Below are 21,217 nucleotides of genomic sequence, written 5' to 3'. Positions count from 1 at the left end.
AATTCCCCTCTTACATGTTTTAAAGCTGCTCTTTTTTGTTTGTACGATTTTAATATGAAGCTACCTAACTAATATAAATAAAGTTTTGATTGGTAAAAGTGGGGAACTGAAGCGCATTGACGCACACGCAGGAACACACACATACATATAAGACAGAGAGTGACAGAGACCCAAGGACAGGCAAACATTCAGAAAACAAAGATATCACCAAATTGGCTCAGTTTTGTTTTCACAAATCCGACAGCAAATTCCGTGAATGCTTGCAGATGAACGGAAATAGGAATCAAGGGCTACAGGGATCGGCCGGGAAATTCGTGTTGAGGCCCAGGATCCGCCATGATCTTATGGAGTAGCTGAGCTGGCTCGAGGAGCCTTTTGGCAGGCTCCTGTTCGGATTTCTTATGTTCTCATTCACTGCCGAAACCAGTCAAGACGATGACGGGCTGCAAGCATCGTGGCAGTGTGGCTGAGTGGCTGGAACTTGTGCCCAGCGCCTTAGGCCACTCGACCATACTACCACGATGCTTGCAACCCGTCATCGTCTTGACTGGTATCGGAAGTGAATGAGAAGATAAGAAATCCGAACAGGAGCCTGCCAAAAGGCTCCGCGAGCCTGCTCAGCTATTTCATAAGATCATGGCGGATCCTGGGCCTCAACACTAATTTCCCGGCTGATCTCTATAGCCCTTGATTCCTTTGCTGTACCCCGTCTTTGTGGCATAAATGGTGAGTGCGTTCCGACATTATCAGAAAAGTTGGTCGTTTGACATCACCCAACAACGGCCAAAGTCTCTTCCTCACCCTCCTCCTTTTCTACTCCCATTGCTGACACAGTTCCGGGTTGTGCACTTTGATCTGATGGAAATGTTCCCCAAACGTTGTCAGCCCTGCTGTTATCCAGTAAGTTCCCACACAGTCATATAAATATTAATTTCAAATAAAACGAGAATAAAAATAATTCAACTGCGTAGTACATCAAATTCCTGAGAAATATACGATTCAAAGCAGCGAATAGAAATCAATTCTCTGAATATATTAATAGAACTGGAGCACACCATTGCACCGTGTGAAGCTCCATTTAATTTGTGGATATTATACAACTGGTATTAAGAAAAAGCAGTAATGAAGACGTTACATCATTTGAATGGCATTTTACCTGAATTAAAGGGTTCAGTCTTCTGATATAAAAAGTTATGCTAAAATATCCAAGTTGTCATAATCCCCGACTATATCAGTCCACTCATACACAAACACATCCACACACAAAAACACCCACAAAACAATAAAACAAACAAATACAGACTGGCCAACACACGCACAAACACACACAGAAACACACACACACACACACACACACACACATGCACACACAGACTACCCACAAACACAAAGGCACAGGCACACAGACAATACGCACAAGCAACACACACACAAAGGCATAGGCAGGCACAAACACATACACACACATACACACACACACACACACACACACACAAACACAAAGGCACAGACACACAGATACATGCACAGACAGACATACACATAGGAACAAACAGGCGCACACACAGACACACAGACAGACACACTGATACACACACAGCCAGACACACTGGAACAGACGCACAGACAGGCAGACGCACACAATCAATTGATTCAAAATACCGATTAACCATCCATAACAATATAGTAAACGTCATTGGTTGTAACCAATTTTGATTGATGCCATCATTTGATGATTAGGGAGATGGCAAGGCTTCATTCTCATGAAATCAACAAGCAAACATTACCAATTGTGGACCAATTAAAGTGAAGTCCATCTATTTTATGCAACTGGACATGTATTGCATTTCTGAGTTGGGAATGTAAGAAAACTGAGCCAAATAATCTCGGAATCAATACAACACATACTGTACAAAAGGGAAACAGTTACAATAACAATGAAATCAACACAATAAAATCATATTAATCTGCCAAAATGACAACCCAACAATATTCACCAATATTTTCATTTAGAGTCGATATTTCGCAAATAGAATTCCACCTGGCGTCTCTCAAGGACTCTATCGTTGACCAAGCTTACAGAGCAGACAGTTCAGCAGTGTCGTGAAACTGACAGATCTTTTCATTATATTATTGTGGTGTATTGTAAAGCAAGTTTATGGGTGTGCGTATAGATGGTTCTGTCTGTGTGATTTAATTGAATTAGAGTCAGATAGACAGCAAGCTTGAAATTATCAAAAGAAATTAGGGGGAAAAGGTTTTTTAAATGCTACTGAGTAAACATGGATGAGGTCTTAGCATGTACAGTATGAAGGAAATTCGAATTTTTAGAAAAGTGAAGGAAGATAAGCAAGGCCAAGCAGTGTATTTATTTTCCCAAAGGTACTGGCCATATTTGCAACATGAAACATTTTTATATCATGAGAAAAGTAAATTTTGAAAGGCATATAGAACGATGGAAGACAGAGGAACATACATGAAGAGGAATGGAAGGCTATGTTGGTGGGCCATGTAAAACTTAAGAGGACTTTGTAAAACAACACTGGGGAAGACTCCAGCCACTTTAGCAGACACTTGCTATATCCAGCAACCAAAGGTGGAGGATTGCCTTTGGAATTCCACTATCGAGTAGGTGCTGTGGTAAACTTGCTTGCTTGCTACTTAAATTTAAAATCTATTCTGGACTGCTGCCTTACAGAGGGTATGTTAAAGGAAAACTGGCACCGCATTAGAAGGAAAATGTTGGAAAATATTGGGGCCTGAACAGAAATCTCTGCTGATATTCCTGTAACTGGGAGGGTCTGAAGGAATCTCTGAGGAGGTGGAGCGAACTCCCTGGGGTGATGTTCAGTGAGTTTAGGAGGATGGTATCAGGGGGAATGGAGCCTGGAGAGAGAATCCCTGGGGTGATTTTCAGTGAATTCAGGAGGATGGTATCAAAGAAAGTGGAGCTGATCAGGAAGAAAGTTCAGAATCGAAATATGAGACAGAGAAACAGGGCTGATGACTAGAACAGAAAAGGTGGAAGCAGAGTTTACTGTTAACTGCGATCACTGTTTAAAAATAAGGGGTTCCCCCCATTTATGGCAGAGATGAGGATTTATTTTCTCTGAGACGGTCATCGGTCTTTGGAACTCTCTTTGTCAAAACAGCGCAAGCAGAGTGTTTGAGTATTTTTAAGACAGCAATAGATAGAATCTTGATAAGCTAGGGGATCAAAGGTTATGGGGTTCATTGGGAATGTTCATTGGGAGCTGAGGTTACAATCAGATCTGCCATGATCTTGTTAAATGGTGGAGCAAACCAGAGGGGCCGAGAGGCCAGCGGCTGTTCCCAATTCGTATGTACAGATGTATGTTCAGACTGTCACCGTGTGCAGAACAGAAATTGGAGTGTTGGGATCGCCAGAACAGGGATAGAAAGTGTCTGATTGAGCGCTTACATAAACTGTGAGGCTGGAGTCTCTGTGTCAGATGGATCCCATTTTCTGGGAACAATTCTCATGGATTATGCTTGCATGTTGCGTCAGGCAGGGCGCAGTGCCTTGGAATTTCCACGATTTGAGCTCTCTGGTGTTCCTGATAAACTCCAAACTTTGGTAATCATTTGCAGGATTACTGCTCGGTGATGTGTCTGTGTCAGATCGGCCCCAGTCTCTAGGAATCATGATGGTCAGTGTCAAGTGTTCTGTCTGCGTTATATATGCGTTTTATTATTCATTCATGGGATGTGGGCGTGGCTGGCTGGACCAGCATTTATTGCTCATCCCGAATTGCCCTCGAGAAGGTGGATTGTGACGTCTCTGCGTTATGAGTGTTTAATTGGACAAGGTAGAGAGAGCCCAAGCTAATTCTTTGGGGATTTGGTTTCAACTCCCAACATTGCAGCTGCTGGAATGTGAATTCAATTAATAACATCTGGAATTTAAAGCTGCATTCAGAAATGGTAACAATGGCAACTATCAGCGATTGTCATTTAAGGCCCATCTACACCACTAATTTCCTTAGAGAAGAAAATCTGCCATCCTTACCCGGCTTGGCCTATATGTTACTCCGGACTCACAGTAATGTGGTTGATTCTTAATTGCCTTCTGAAATGACCAAGAAAGCCAAACAGTTCAAAGGCAATTAGGATGAGAAACAAACGCTGGCCTTGCCAGTGACACCCCATCCTATGAAAGAATAACGAGAAAAAAAAAGCTTTACTCTGTATCGAACACCTGCTGCATCGACCCTGGGGGTGATTGATGAGACTGTGTAACGGAAACTTTCTTCCTCCATATACTGTACCGGAACGGCCTCCAGAGAAGCAAATTCCTTCTGTTTACAATTACCTGACATGTGACTGTGACAGGCCAGAGTTTGAGTGAAATCACGAGGCTCTCCTCGCTGCGTAATCATTCTGCCTCTGTAGTTTGCCATAAAAAAAGAGGTAAAGATCTCTTTACACGGGTGGGCCGCTGGGTGGCGCAGTGACTCTTTCACCGAAGGGCCTTGGGCTCAAACACATCCCAGACAGGACTGGTGAAAAATTCCTATCTGGGATCATCTGTCGGTTTGGGAGAAAGGAGTTCAGCAAAGTCATAGCTCGTTTCACATTCAATGTTTATTGACAATTTCAGAGAACATTTTACAGACAAAGTTTATTTTAAAGTGAACTGAAGTGAATATAACGACTGTGAGCCACTTTGAGAACTGAACACATTCGCTCTGAGCTGCCATCTGTATGTACAACTGTAACAGGCACCAGGAAGAGAAAACAGGAGCTCAACATAAAGGGAAGGGAATAATTGTGAATGAGGAATGACGAAAGTTACTTATTTACACAGGTAATTCAAACTACAGGGAAATTATAAGCTACCGTTACAGTACAGTCATAATTACCTCGCACATTTCAAACAGTAAGTCAGAAACACCCTCATGATTGTCTTAGTCACAGATTCGGAATCAAAAACTGAAGGTATTTTACATATAGAGTCACCAAGCGGACAAATTTTTCATTCGTAATGCAGAGATCTCAATAAAGAGCTGAGGAAAATCTACGGTGTCCAAAATTGAACCGATCATTCAATCTGTAAAAGGAGATAAAATAATGAAGCAGATGTTTAGGATCTGGGACATTTATGTTAGGGTTTTAATCATTGAAACATTGAGAGATTTTTCAAACCGCTTCTGTCAGTTTGAAGTGTGAGTGAATTGAATCTTCTCACCTTCACCAGAGTGACGGCAGTGCTGTAGCACATGCTCAGGAAGAACAGGATGATGAATGTGGAAGCGGTTGTCGAGATGTTGCCGTTATCATCATCAGAGCCTTCAATCCAGATGCCATCTGTGGAATCTACGTGGGTATAGCGCCCGAAATAATTTAGATTGGTTATTAATCCAGGATTTCTTACTGCCATTTTGTATTCACTTTTCTTTCTTAAGCTTTTAATATAATCTCTAATTTAATTTTTAATGTATGTCTACTGTTAAGTTCGTGATGTTCAGCAACCTATCTCTGTAACTATTTCCACAGCTGTCCTTCCTTGACATTCCTCGTGTAGCCCATGTCGGAAGGTATGGGAAATTTTCTTTAGTGTCAGTTCATTTTCGAACAATTTTGTACGATCTATTATTAGAGAATATTAAGGTGGATTTCGAGAGAAATTCATGAGCTACTTATTTGGAAACTGTGAATGTTGAGTTTAAAAGCTCGGATGTGAGTTCCCATCTTGTTTGTTTATTATGGAAATGTGTGGCACGTCTGTAACTTAAATTACTTTCTCAATAAGAACATTGCTTTAGTGTGTTTGTCGGGTCATCATGTGATTGGGACAACTGTCGGTGGATATGACCTTTAAAAAGTGCGTTGAACAATGTTTTCATCAATAGACTGGCGTTTGCGTTGTGCCTTAACGTTTGTGTCAGTGTGGATGAATTATCTCGTGCGTTACATTACTCCTGGTTTGTATTTTTCCATATGTGTGTATGACTGTTAATGTGTGTGTTCATGCGCCAATCAGTGTTGATTTGTATAGTTGTGTGCCTGAGTTCGTGTGTATACTTTGCGTTTCTATCAACGTATATAATGTGTGTTATTGTGTGTGCTTATGTGTTGAAGTCTATATTTGATTATGAATATCTGTGTTAGTGCGTATTTACGTGTTCACGACTGCTAATATGTGTGTTCATATGTCTATTTATATTCCACGTGTGAGTCAGTATCTTAACGTTTGTGTCTCCATGAGTATGTTTGTGTGTGTGTGTGTGTGTGTGTGTGTGTGTGTGAAAATGTGCATTTATGTGTTGGTTGATTTTTGTAATTGTGGATTGATGTACTTCTATGCCTCCATGTGTTCCCGTGTGTATGAGTATGTTAATATTTGTGTCTTCATGTCTGTTCATCTATGTGTGTGTGTGCCAGTGTGTAGTCTGTTAATGTGCGTGTATGTGTGTCAGTCTATGTGTGTTAATGTGTGTCTTTACGTCTAAGTTTCTGTCATCGTGAATGTGTGCTTATGCATATGTTAATGGTTACAGTTGTGCCTTGTGTACTCCTGTGAGTCTGATTGCCTGATTTTATATGTTTGCCTTTGTGCTGTTTATTTATGTGTGTGCTTGTGTACATTTGTCTGCATGCTTGTGTGTGCGTGCACTTGTGTGGATATGTGTACTTGTCTGTGTGTCTGTATGTGTGTGTGTGTCTGTGTGTATGTGTGTATTTCTCTGTGTGTGTATTTGGATGTGTGTGTGTGCATTTTTGCCTATGTGTGTGTGTTTTTGTGTGTGTACGTGTCGATATATTTGTGCATTTGTGTGTCTGTGTGTATATGCGTATATGTGTGTGTATGTGTTTGTGTACGTGTGTGTGTTTGTGTATGTGTCTGTGTGTCTGTGTGTGCGAATTTGTGTGTTTGTGTACGTGTATGTGTGTGTATCTGAATATACTTGCGTTTGTGTGTGTGTGTGTGTGTGTGTGTGTGTATTTGAGTGTGTGTGCATGTCTCTATGGGTATGTGTGTGTACATTCGTATGTCTGTGTGTATTTGTATGTCTGTGTATTTGTTTGTGTGTGTGTGTTTGTGTGCCTGTGCATGTGTACGTGCATTTGTATGTATGCCTCTGTCTGTGTCTATATCTGTGTATGTGTGTATTTCTGTGTATATGTCTGTATGTGCGTGTGTACGTATGAGAGAGAGTGTGTCTATGTATTTGTGTGTACACGTATGTATCTGTGTATATGTGTGTCTGTGTGAGTGTCTGCGTCAGTTGAGTGCAGTTTTATCAGTTGTATGTATTTTTAGCATTGCTCCAAGCTCCAGTGTGTACCAATAACCCAGTCTGACATTGATGGTGAGAATTATGGTTAAAATTTTCGATCTTATTTCTACTGATGTGTTTTTTTTTGAGATGCTAAGTGATATCAGATGAACAAATGCAAAAAATCATAAAACTCAGTGAGAGAACATTGAAAACCCAGGGAGGATTCAATCACCAGTTTAGATTTGGATTATGTGAAATCAATGTTAGCATAAGGTCAACATGAACAATGGTGAGTTCAAAATCTGTGGCCAGAAAATTGACTTATACTGTTGGCAACTGTGTCCTTATAGCAGAGATCCGATCCCTTCCAGATTCAATGCTGGGGGAGTGGGAGTATAGTGAGTTAATGGTTTCCCCTCTCTCAGGTCGGCTAAGCAATTTACTTTCGGGTCTCTCTGCTAAAGAGGTGGAGATAGACTGGGTTAACTAATAACTAATCACCTTTCCCCCTTTCTTCTTGCTGGAGCATTGGAGCGACAGTGGATAATTAAAGCCGTCCACCAACCGCCCCCCCACCCCGCCACCACCACCCTTTGCTGGGGAAATAGAGGGGCAGTGGGTTTACAAATGCCCTTACCCCTGTCTCTTTTGGGGAAGTGGGGGTACAGTGGGTTAACAATTTCCCTTCCACCTCTTTCTGATGGGCGATTGTTGATAAATGTTCCTGTGTGACTCTCACTTCAATTCCCAGTGAGTGTGGTGCAGCTGCTTAAAGCTGACATCGTTTTAAAGGGATGGACAATAAGAGAATCAGGAACATTGAGATCTAAATGTGCTGTGTTTGTTTGTCGGGAATCAGAAATTGTCAGATTTCTCCTCTGTGGGAGGAGAGATAGTGAAGTTATTTTTCGGAATCCTGTAATGAATGAGCTTTACTCTGTCTCTAACCCAGGGTGTATCTGAGCTGGGAGCACTGGGTGTACGAGACTTGGGTCTGAGACCTTTGAATGTCCAATTTTAAATGAACAGGGATAACATTAGCAAAAGTGGAAAGCAACATTAGTAAAGTGATTGTGTAATTAAATCACGATTGTAGGAAAAGGCCTTTATTATTTTTATTAATGTTCGATATGCAACCAATAGACTCCCACTGACATGAATTAACGGTGTCCATCGGTGCAAGGGAAATGTTCACAAAACTCAGTTTACCGCTGGATTTATCAATCGTTCTGTTGATGATCTTCAAGGGGATCGCTTCATGTCCCACCACACAGGAGTAAGGAGCGCCGCTGGCCCACTCCTCCACTGCAATGGATAACAGGCTGTACATGAAGAAGGAGCGATTTCTGTTCACCACCACCTCGGTGTACTTGTAGTTCTCAGGATTCGCCGGCTTGTCATTGGCAGTCCACCTGACGAAGATCTCTCGGGAGTAGAAATCTTTCACTAAGCAGCTGAGGGAGACGAATCTCTGAATGGAGACATCTTCTGCCGAGGGCAGGAGGACAGACACGAACGGTTCCTGCAGACTTTTCGCTGCAGAAAACTTGTAATAAATGTCAATACACTGGACAGTTTCAGAACCAGAACGAAAAACGCTGCTTAGATGTGAGAGAAATGGGGTTTGTGTTGAATCTTAAAGGTTTCCATTTTCCACTTTGGGATCTGTCTGGTTTTCCAGCTCGGATAAGAGTTGGATGTCTAAGAAATTGGGGTAATCAATTTTCTTCATAATAACGAACCTTTATAAGATTTGCTAAATAGCATAGATTGTCTCTCTGGAAAGAGGATTTCTAAACACTTTGACCTCCAAATGTTCTTAGCTCAGGCTGCCATGTTGACATTCCTGAGCTGGTAGGCTGGAGTCTTGTGCACCCCCTCATCTGTGAAAATGTTTAGAAAGGACCAGGTTGTGAGCATCAGCATGATGTAAACTTAAAATCTGACCTCGAGCAGGGGATGCAGTAACCACCCTGACAGTTTGGGTTCATGTCCTGACCATTGGCCAGAAAAGTTTGCATTGGCAATTGACACTGGGTTAGTTACCGGCCCCCAGATAAAGATTATATTAATAAGTGCTCAGACACAGGGCCTAGGTCCTGGTGGAGTCATATGCTGGCTAGGTGCCGTGGTGAGGCCGCAGTGCCAGTCGGCAGCTGCCTTCCTAAAAATGGCCAAGGAGGAGGAGGAAGATGAGGTCAATGCACTTTGTGCCAAACATTAGTCCGTCGTCTGGGGCCAGTAAAACGCTCTCAACTCTCACCGGTCATCTACTTATTAGGTCTAATGAGTTCCTGTATGAAACCTAAACTGTTGCTTCTTAAAAAACTTTAAAACAATCTTAAAATCCCTGAGTCTAGCCGACTGTCCTTTTAGGCAGCTCTGGCCCCCGAATCTAAACTCTTACAGATACTGTCCTTTTCTCTGAGAACCTCGGGGGTTGGACGGGAAAATTCCTCAAAGTTTACAGCACAGCAACAGACCATTCAGCCCACCTGGACCGTGCTGGTGTTTAAGCTCCACACCAGGCTTCTCCCGCCTTATTTCATCTAAACCCAATAACACGGTCTTCATTTCATTGTTCAGTCATCTACTCATCAATTTCCCCCGGAATGTCTACAGGCCCAGAGCGTTTAGTTAGTGGAATTACCAATCAGGGTAGACCATGAATACACTGAATAGTAAATATTGACCCTTACACTGGAAAGAGACACAATGACTCGCTTATTGTTTCATTTTCACCACTCACCTGCTTCCTTGTGGATGGAACTTTTTAAAGGAATCCGCAGATCCTGATGGCTCACCACGCAGTAGAACTCAGCCCTACTCAGCCAGGCTTGTGTCGAGATGTTTACGTTGCTGACGACGCTGTTGGGATCCTCTTCCGGTTGGACGGCAACCTCTGATTTCAAAGGCTTCGTTTCTTGGGTCCAGGACACGAGAGCTCCATAAGGAGCATTAGACACGATGCAAGTTAAGGTCACCATCGCCTCCAGTAAGACCTGTTATACTGGCGGTGGCAGTAGAGTAATTGTGGGATCGCTGCATTGGGAATGACCTGTGAAACAGAAATGGAAATCAGCCGAGTTCTACCTTTAGAATTAAGACAGCAGTATTCAGCGTTCACTCTCTAAAGGAGAATAAATCATCTTTGGCATATCTACCTCTAACTATTATCTCTAATCTTCTTTACACAACGGAAAATCAGTTTGATCTGTGTAAATCGTTCTCATAGTATGAGTCGTTCAGCCCCGGAAACATTCTAATAAATCTGCGTTGCTCCAGTCCCAAGACAACTATAGCATTCCCGAGCCCTGGAATGCAGTGCAGAACGCCGTTTTCTAAATAGGACCTTCGCAATACATAATCCAGAGGCTGTTGCCAGTTACTGTAATCGGTTTGTATTTCTTACCAGGTCTGTTGATGTTTCGACTTTGGGTGATCCCTTGATGAGTGACCTGACAGGTATAGACCACGTCGGTGAACCATTCCCGAGCGGAGACTTTCAGCCGACTGGTCGCCGAGAAGTTCCCGTTCACTGCAAAGGCGGGAGAGGTGACAATTCCTGAATCCATGGGTTGTCTATTCTTCAGCCACTTCACAGTGATTGACTTTGGACGGATATCGATGATTGAACAGACGGCGGTTGCAAATTTGTTGGTCGTGATTTCTTCCCGGGAACTCACGGTGAGGAGAACAGTTGGAGGGAAGTCCGGAGGACCTTAAAGAAACACAGGTTAGACATTTCTTGGAGAAGAAATTGTTAACAGATACAATGAGTTCCTATATTTTAACAGGCTTTTTTCTGTTAATAGGCATTAATCTTAATTTTCCAGGGATCAGAACTATGTAGAGTACTATAAATGCGTTATAACCAAGTCCCTATACAGGTTAATCACAGCTTTTCTGTTTCTCACAGGTTCCTTACATTGGATTCCAATGCTCTTGTCTGAGCCGCTGTGTCGAACCTCACACTTGATTTTGCTGCATTTCCCCTCTGACTCGGTGGTTAACTGGTTGCTCAGGGTATAGGTTCCCTTCTGGTTTCTCACTGACGGGTAAGTCTTAAATCCAATGGTGGTCGGCTGCCAATCTTTCTTCCAGGTCAGGCTGCTGATTTCTGGGGAATAGTCTGTCTCCAAACAACCGTAGGTGCTGGAGCCGTCTGTGTTATGTTGCTGACAGGGGGAGACCAGGCTGTAGAGAGTGGGCGAAGACGGTGTTGCTGGGAAAGAATGGCCGATTGAACAAGTTAGACTCTGATTTGTGATCATTAAGTAACCAAATAACTCAAAATTTGACTATAAGTATAAACTTTTCCTAATATATTCCAACTAAAGCTTACATCCACGTTTGAGCTTCTATTAGTTCCATAATTTGGTAATCCTGATGTGTCAATTCCCTCTTTATAAATCCACACCTTTTTCTCCGCCTCCATCGTTTTACAAAAAAAAGGAACATTTTGATGTAATCTGGATGATGTGCCTTTCATTGGATTAATATAGAAGAGCACAGGATTTTCCCCATTATTTCAGCCACCATTTATTTCTTAAAGACATTTCTCATTTGGTGAACAATAAATTCGCTCGTCATTCATACCATTGCAGTTTTGGAAATTGGCCCTATTGAAATTGATTTCTGTCCCCTCCCCCCTCCAGTTCCCCAAAAATTATGACTCAGCTTCAAAAGTACCTTGGTAGTGAGTGCTTATAAAATTGCCATGACACTGTCAATTGAATCCAAGATAAAATAATTCTAACATTTTATAAACAAGACCTGTCGTGTCCTTTGAGCTAAAATGGGTTGTGAGGCCTGGCGTGACACGCCTCCATGCAGTTTCAATGTTGTAGAAAATGAAAACCTAGAGCTTGAAAGGGGCGTTCTGACCAAGAAACTGCTTTATACCCAGTGAAATCCGGAATATTGAACCATTAGCGTTCTTCAGATCTTGATTCCTGTTGAGGAATACTCTCCCCTCCCCAAATATTTTCGCGTTAGATTCTTCCAATTTGTGTCCATTGAGGACCTCTCTACATATGTTCACTATCAACCTTTGGGGAAATACATTTTAACATCTGCACAAGCCAGGCCACTCCACGATATCCGTTTAAGATGCTGCGTTAAAACTGACCTCCCCGACAAAGCCTTACTTTTTTTTTAGCTCATGGAATGTTGGCGTCGCTGGCCAGCATTTATTGCCCATCCCTAACTGCCCTTGGATCAGAAGAAATCGGAAATGGTATAGTGGTCATCATCAGACTTTTAATTCCGGATTTTTTTCTTTCATTGAAAACAAATTTCGCCCCAGAGCATTACCCTCCACAGCATTATCCTGGATCTCCTGTCCAGTGACAATTCCAGTATGCCACCTCCTCTCCATTATTTGACTCAGTTTCAGATCGTCTCTTATCACGGTCCAATGTATTGTCCAGGAAAGTATTACTGCATTAAAGTGGCTGTATAATTGAAGGCCATTGTTGTGTACAGAGGATACAACTGTTTTAATTTCGATGGGTTTAGTTTCCCTAATAACATAACTCCTACTACCAGATATACAAGTTAAAACACGTTTAAAACAGATCCCAGCATATTCATGAATCATAACGCAGAATTATAAAATAATTGAATGTGACAGCAGGGAAGAAAGCTATAGGGTCGACCACACCACTGAAGGCTCTCGCCAGCAATCCCATTAACCTTTTAATCCGAATCTTCCTTTTGAAAGTTCCATTTTACCAAACCATTATGGATTCCACTTACAATAATCTTTCTGGTAGGACTTATCAGATCCTAACAACCCGCACTATAGAAAAATTGATTCATCCTCTTTCCCTTCATTCTTTCCATGTTTATTGTAACACATTGTCCTCTACATGCCAACTCACTAATTTGGGGAAATAACTTGCTGAATTTCTGTTAAAAAACAAGCAAAACCTTTCAATTGTAGAAGTCACCTCTTGTAGATCTCATCCTAGTCTTCTTTTTTCGGATGACAGTAATGAACTTTTGCAATAACTGATTGATGGCCCTTTTCAAATATAAATGGAACCATTTAGCACACATATTACAGAGGTGCATTTTACACGACTTACTACCTGGAATCGAATATTTGGATTAATTGGCACTGAGTCTAGCCTACCTCTTTCCTTCTCAGTAATTGAGAAACAGTAATGCTCTCTGAAAAAGATATGATTTGTGCTCTATTCTGAGTGGTCTCTCTTAGGAGAGTAATTGTTATCTAAATGATATTAGCTTGAAGGGTGAAGAGAAGTATAGAGACCCGGGACGCATATTCACAACAATTTTGAAAGCAGCAGAATAAGTTGAAAAGATGGTTAAGAAAGTGAATGGGCAACATGGCCTTGTAAATAGGAGCAGTGAATAGAAGGAAGCCACGTTAAAGTTTTACAAATGACTGACCAGGCTGGAGTATCTTTTGCAAAATTCTGACCACCGCTTTAGGAAGAATGTCAAGTCCCCGGGGAGAGTACGGGGAAGATTTACCAAGGTGATGTCAGGAATGAGAGAGTTCAGTAATATAGAGAGATTATACTAGCCGAATTGTTCTCCTTAGAGCCGTGAGAGGTAAAGGGCTACCGGATGGATATATTAAAAATGACGAGATATTATTGATACAGCAGTTGAGGAGAAATGTTTTCTGCTGGATATTGAAAGGTCACAGATTTGAACCAATTGACACAATAATTTGGAAGTGCGGAGGTGTTGTAGAAGGAGCATTTTGATGTGTAGAGGATGTAAATCTGGGAATCATATGATGGCTCAAAATGTTTAAACACAATTAATTCATTAAAAAAATATGTCGTTCATTTTTCAGAAGCATGGTTAAAATCTATTAAATTGCAATACTTCGTCTGAGCAATGGAAGAATTTATTTTCCTATATCTGGCTCGACAGCATTCGCCTAGTTAGTTAAATACTAATTAAGTTTGCTTCAACTGAGCGGGGAGACTTTCAGGTCAGGCAAAGGTCAAATATGGAGTAAAGGCCCCCTCCCGACTCCACTGCCCATAACGCCCCTATGCCTACCGCCACCAACCCCCGCTCCTCCACCCACCACCGGAGTGAGTCAACTCCAATATCCCAAAACATGTCCACCATTTACAAGGCATGATTCGGACAGTGACTGAATAATTTCCATTTATCTGTATGAGTGCAGATCCAACAACACTCAAGAAACTCGATGCTTTCTAGGACAACGCAGCCAGCAAAATTGGCACCCCCTCCACACCCTTAAATATGTACTTCTTCCATCGCCAACACACAGAGGCAGTAGTGTATACCATTTACAAGATGCCCTGCAACAACTCGCCAAGACTCCTTTGACAACACCTTCCCAATCCGCGTCCTCTGGCAGCTAAAAGGAAAATGGCAGCCGGTGTATGAAAATATCACCGCCTGCAGTTCCATACCAGGACACACACCACCTTGACTTGGAACTATATCTCCATTCCTTCACTGTCGCCTGGGCAAAACCCTCGAACCCCCTTCCTAGCGTTACTGACAGTAAATGGTCATCAGCGATTCAAGAATGCGCCTAAACAATACTTCTGAAAGGCAAATAGGATTGGGCGACAAGTGCTGACCTTGCCAGCGACCCTAACAGCCATGATATAATGTAAAAGAAAACACAGCCTATTTACTCCCTCTATATTACAGAATAGCTAGAGTGTGGATTAAATATAGAGTAAAATTCGTTCTAAATTGCCCAATCTAACAATCCCAAGGCAGATATCGCGTTACAAATTGACCAAAACTCCTTCCCCAGTCTGTGGTTTTTTCTGATTCTCGCAGATTGTTTAGGGATCCCATTTCTGAGGAGCCCAGTCAAACATGAAGTCAAACCTTCACATTTCTCACAGAAACAAGTTTTTTGAAGAAATAAATCAAATTGCACTTCCTGAAATGCAGGAGAGAGAACCAGAAGGTTTACAAGCAGTCAGGAAGATTCCTCATCCCAGCACAGTGACCACGTGCACAGAGACAGAACAGACACAAATGGTGCAACAAGCAGATAGATCTGTTCAATCTGTCCATTTCATTCAAGCTGTTTGATTCTAATTCATCAATGGTCAATTTACTACAACGATAAGTCTATACCTTCTTTGAAATTAAATTAATATTCACTTCAAAATTCCTTCGACTTCCACTAACTCTCCCAGTCTATCTGCAATCTTGAAAACAAAGATTTAGTTTGCCTGAAAATGAGCAAATAAATATTACAGATTAAAGGCGATCTGATGTCCGTAAAAGTGACAGGGTAAGCAATACACAAACCAGGAAACATTCACATTGAAAATGATGACTCACAGATTTGATAAAATTCTACAGTTCAAGGTAATGAACACAATCATCAAGGCAAAACACCTTATCGAGCTGAGCACAACTGAGTAAAGAAATGTATTATTTTCTAAAATCATTTTGGACACAATTAAAAATTCTTTCCGGCCATTGAGGTTTGTACTCACCGTAATGACTCAATTGTAGGAGGTCATTATATTGAATGAATTAGCAATTCTATTATGTTGGAAGTTAATTATCTTATTAGCTGATTTATATTCTATAATATGAACAATAGTTTTTGATAACTCAAAACATGTTTCTGCTTGATGCTTTGTGAAATAATTGGGGTATAAAGAAATTAACATGATGCTTAGCCTATGCGAAACAATAAACATCAAGTTAATAGATGGAAAAATTTAGACATATATTACTTTTACTTAAATCTGAAGACATTTTAATAATTTAAAATGGACAATATTTTCTGCTGCCCTCTTTTTTTACCAAGAAACTTACAAACATTGCATGTTCCTGAAGCTATTGATATATCATGAACTGTATCTCAGTAAGTATTTCACATGATGAATTTCTGAGTAGAATATGTCAAGAATTTCCAAATTTGTTGGGTCACATCGCACTAACTGTCGATGGGCTGTAGCATCAGCTGGTTGCCAAAGCAGGACTCAAATTTATATATGGTCGTCAATAGTAGCTATACTTTTAATTACAGAAGTAAATATAAAATATTGTCTGCGTTATTAAATACAGGCAGCACTTGTACTGATCATAAACTGCAAAGGTTTATATATATCGGACGTTTGTGATCAGTAACGGTGCTGTCTCGATTTAATAACTCAGACGATCTTTTATATTTATTCCTGCTGTTTACATAATTCCCGCGGATTAATTACTAAATACATTATTAATTGATAGAAGGGCCAAAGTTATCACTGTAAAACTTGGGAACAATTCATTCAGGTCATTTGCGACAGTGAAACATAACGGGCAAATGCAGTCGAGATTTTGTTGTTCAATTTAACAATTGATAAGAATTAACTAAAAAGCTCGGACATAATCCGTTCTTTACCTATAAATCTATCCTGTGCACTTCCCAATTATTGGAGACAGGATATTGTTATTAAATTCGAAGCTAATGTTAATCTTCTGTATTTAACTTAGTCTGTTTGAAATTCAAGGTTTTACTTGACTATCTCTAGCCATGTACAATCTGCACTTTGCTACAATTTAATTACAATCATTATGAACAATCCTTTCACTTCCAGGGACGTGCACCTCTCATAAAACTGTTTAAAATTAGATTAGATGTAATTATTTCGCTATCCAACTACAAATGACGTTGAAGGAATAATATGGTTGTGACTGCACACAAATAAGATAATAACCAGATGCATGTATTGCCAAAGTGCAATGTAAAACTTAAATTTAATTGGATGCAAACTTTCATTCATCTGTTTTAATCAGGGACATACCAATTAATTCAAAACCACTTGTGAAACTGAACACTAGGGTGGAATCATTAGGTTCTCATTGAAATAGTTTTAGGCATTATCAAAAAACTTTTCCAATGTATAAACTTTTCCGGTCATGTTAATTGCGCTCAGTGTACAACAGAATTGTGAAAGGTTACTAATCGTTCATGGCATTCATGTAAAAGCATCTTTGGTTAATATTAATGGGAGTGTGACGGGGAAGGGTGCATTTTAAGAGAGCCAGTGCAGACTCGATGGGCCGAATGACCTCCATTTTCACTGTAAGGATTCTGTGATCATGTAATATGGAGAGACATTAGCACATTGATAATTATTTGCATTACATTAATTTTACTCTCCCATTGGTAAACTTGTTATTTAAGTAGTTTATGATTGCAATTACAAACTGTGTCCACAATGAGCGTCGGAAACCATGGCTTAGTTTAATCTACAATGACCACTTAAAATTAAAAAAAAGTGCATCAACATATCTTTAAAGGTTTATTTTTCATTTCTAAAGTCTGCCTGTTTTGGGCGCACAATCCAGCTTCAAGCAGTTTCAAGCGTATTTGCATTCAATAAGAAAACGTGTAACCCCTTGACGTCACCGAGTTTAAACAACGCAGAAATGCCAAACAGTTTCACATTCTTGTGTTATTCAAATTGTCCTCAGTAGAAAAGCACCAAATCACATGACTGAGGGGCTGAAACTCATTTCATGGCGAAGCAGCTCGATTCTGCAAACACTTCCAACAGAACCAAATTTAATTGCAAGAAAATTTGTAGATAAAATCCAGCCAACCCGCTCGTCACCAAAGGATTTGATTATTAACATAAACAGAAATATGGAATAATAGCAACAGCACTGAGTAGACAGAACACATACAATAAATTAATACTTACATTTTTGGCATATTTTATTGACACTGAATTGTTGGTTATGTCACTATATTACAATAATTGTAATAAAAATTATAAAGTTATATCAATTTAAATCTGAAAAAAGCTTCAAATTTACTATTAATGCTTTGCTAGATTACATTAACCTTTATTGCTGAAAAAAGACATTTTTGTTGAAACTTTTCGTCTTGAACTCATCAGGACAATTCACAAGAAACTAAAAATGTCAAGGGAAACAACATATATATACTGTATGAGAACAGGCTGTTAATTTGTTGGCAAGTGGTCTCTGATTTTTAGAGGCATTGACGTGGATAATGCACCAGTTGATAATGACTGACAGTTAACTGCCAATCACTGTTTGAAATTTAAATCAGACATTGCACAGGGAATGAACCAGCGAATGGCTGTCACTTATTTTGTTTAGCTGAAACGGGGGAAATATGTGTTAAACAATGCAGAGAATACCTGCAAAGAACAGGGCCCTGTATATGCAGCTCCCAGTACATATAAATGCACCACACTGTGAGCCCGATTTGCCTTAAAATTCATTCATGGGATGTGGGCGTCGCTGGCCAGACCAGCATTTATCAACCATCCCTAGTTCAGAGGGCATTTAAGAATCTACAACATTGCTGTGGTCTGGAGTCACATACTGGCCAGAAAACGGCAGATTTCCTTCCCTGAAGGATATTAGTGAACCAGATGGGTTTTTACAACAATCGATAATGACCATTATTTCATGCTCATTATCAGACGTTTTAATTCCAGGTTGTTTTGAATTTAAATTCCTTCTCCTGAGTCCCCAGAGCAATACCCTGCGTCTCTGGATTACTAGATCAGCGACAGTGCCACTACAACATCGCCTCCCCAATCTTAAATTGGCTGTCAGTATTAATACACTGAGCATTATTTTTCAGATGTTGTCCAGTCGCGGAATCATATCTAATGTTGAACATGGCGTTTTGAGTTTTGCAAGCATGGGCTCGTTGGGTACGAACCATACCTTGACCATTGTAGGCGATACATGCTATTAGATACAATCCGCCAATCTCTGGACCGCACGGCCTACATTTTTTAGCATCACGCTGGCACTAAAATTCAAATACAATATTGCTCAATTTTATGATAAGCAGAAAGTCATTTTGGATTGACGGCAACATCCTGTTAGTGGCAAATACTACTCTGTTGCTACTGCAGAGTAGCAGTGTGAAACAGTGAGGTTCACCTCTTGCTCAAATTTGTGAAATACTTTGCCCTTTCAGAGTAATCGAGGTAAACTGGGCACTTTTCAGGGCCGAAAATGATGGCCTTGGGCCGGTTCATGCGTTTGCCTGATGTACAGCGTGAAATGACCTGACCAAGGTAGCCATTATCCCGCAGGATGTCTTTGATACGCCCGATTTCAGCATTAGGCTTGCACAGTGAGCAAATGTCTCGGGCCCGATTTACGAGTTTTCCGATAAGGCCATCGTGTGCATTGAACAGTGAAGGAAAGCTTATGGTGGACCATGGTAGATAACCTCTTAAAAGTTTTCTCAACCAGTGCGTCAAGGAAAGGGAGTTCATTTTACTCCTCCATTTCAAAGGTGAATTTGAGAGCAGAATAGGACCCCTTAAGGTGTGTAAGGAAATTATTAAAGTTTTTTGCACTACCTATGAACATTCGTAATTATTTAATGAATATATGCCAATTTAAATACGACAAAGTCACATTAAAATATTGTTTTATCGCATTTAACCGCTAAAGATTTTGTCCTATAATCATATTTAAAATATATTTCAATGCTTAATGTTTACGGTGGATGGTAAAACTTGACGCCACCAGATGACACCGAGATTAAAATATGTAGAAATGTCAAACATTGAACAGATGTTTGGTATTTGACATCACCCAGCCACACAGTATCCTCAGCACATAAACACCAAATCACATCAAACAGGGATTGAACCCCTGAGCATTTTCTTTTGTCGAGAAACAGATGAAGTTTTTAACCCCTTTCCATCAGAATCACATGAAACATTCCAAAAGCAAATCCAATATAGAACCCAACAAGCCCACCTTTCAGTCAACAAGTTAAATGTTAAAATAAACAAAAATATAAACAAACAACCACGTGAAACAATTGATAAACAAATACATGGTTCTGACCTGCAGTCACCGTCACCATAGTGCCTTGTCCCCAGTATTCGCCACCCCAGTATGCATTAGGCTGCCATGAACAGTAATAGATGGCGGTGTCTTCGGTCTTCAGGTTCATCATGTCCAAAGAGAGGATATTGTCTGATAAGTCTTTGGACGCAGTGAATCGATTCTGAATCCCTGGGGCATAGTAATTGTTGTATGAAGTATAGTAGTAAAGAAGCCACTCCAGCCTCTGTCCAGGAACCTGTCGGACCCAATGCATGCTGTAGCTGCCAAGATTGAACCCGCTGGTTTTACAGGTCAGTCCCAGGGAGCCTAGGCAACACTCGGTCTCTGCCTCAGGCTGAGAGAACACAACATCGGACTGGACACCTGTAAAAATATATGAAAAACCCCGAGTATTAATCCTGGTGAAATGATTCCTGACCCTGTAACATTCCAGAGACTAACACTGAGACGGTAACAGTGAGAGCCTTGGACAATAAAAACTACTCACGGGATAAGAAAGTCAGCAACAAACCGAGGGAAATCTCCGGCCTCATCCTTCTGGTCATTTGAGACAAATGGTCCTGTTCAGAACTCAGTGAACAAAGCAGCTCCCGGACTTTTGCATTCCGGTCCCAATGAGCGGTATTTAAATACCCGGCAGAAGAGTTCTGTTGAAGGGTCATGAGGACTCGAAACGTCAACTTTGTTCTTCTCCGCCGATGCTGCCAGACCTGCTGAGTTTTTCCAGGTATTTCTGTTTTTGTTCGGTTTATATTAAACTTGACCCTGTCTCTGTTTATATTATATTAAATCTTGACTACGTCCATTTTATACCAGACCGGGTCATTGTAACTACGGCACTAGGCTATGTATCTGAAGAAGAGTCTTACGGACTCGACACACGAACTCTTGTTTCTCTCTCCACAGATGTTGTCAGACCTGCTGAGTTTGTCCAGCATTTTCTGTCCGTATTTCAGATTTCCAGCATTTGCAGCATTTTGCTTTTATCTGTGCCTCTGTTTAAATTATGGCTGCACGACTCCATGTTTCTGAGAGATGGAGAGATAATGTTATAAATAAAGATGTTAGGCTAGAAATCTGTATCTGGCAGTAGCCTGAAAGGGCGGCATCGGATATGCCGTACATGGCAC

The 21,217-nt window shown here is 40.7% G+C and overlaps 1 pseudogene; it reads right to left on the bottom strand.

Moving 5' to 3' along the window:
• Positions 1-4,598: 4,598 nt before the first annotated feature.
• LOC121270297 lies at positions 4,599-20,620 on the bottom strand (annotated as a pseudogene).
• Between the last annotated feature and the right edge of the window lie 597 nt (positions 20,621-21,217).

This window comes from Carcharodon carcharias, chromosome 27 (assembly GCF_017639515.1).
Source record: "Carcharodon carcharias isolate sCarCar2 chromosome 27, sCarCar2.pri, whole genome shotgun sequence".
Lineage (NCBI taxonomy): Eukaryota > Metazoa > Chordata > Chondrichthyes > Lamniformes > Lamnidae > Carcharodon > Carcharodon carcharias.
This window is presented reverse-complemented; position numbering and strand designations above follow the sequence as displayed.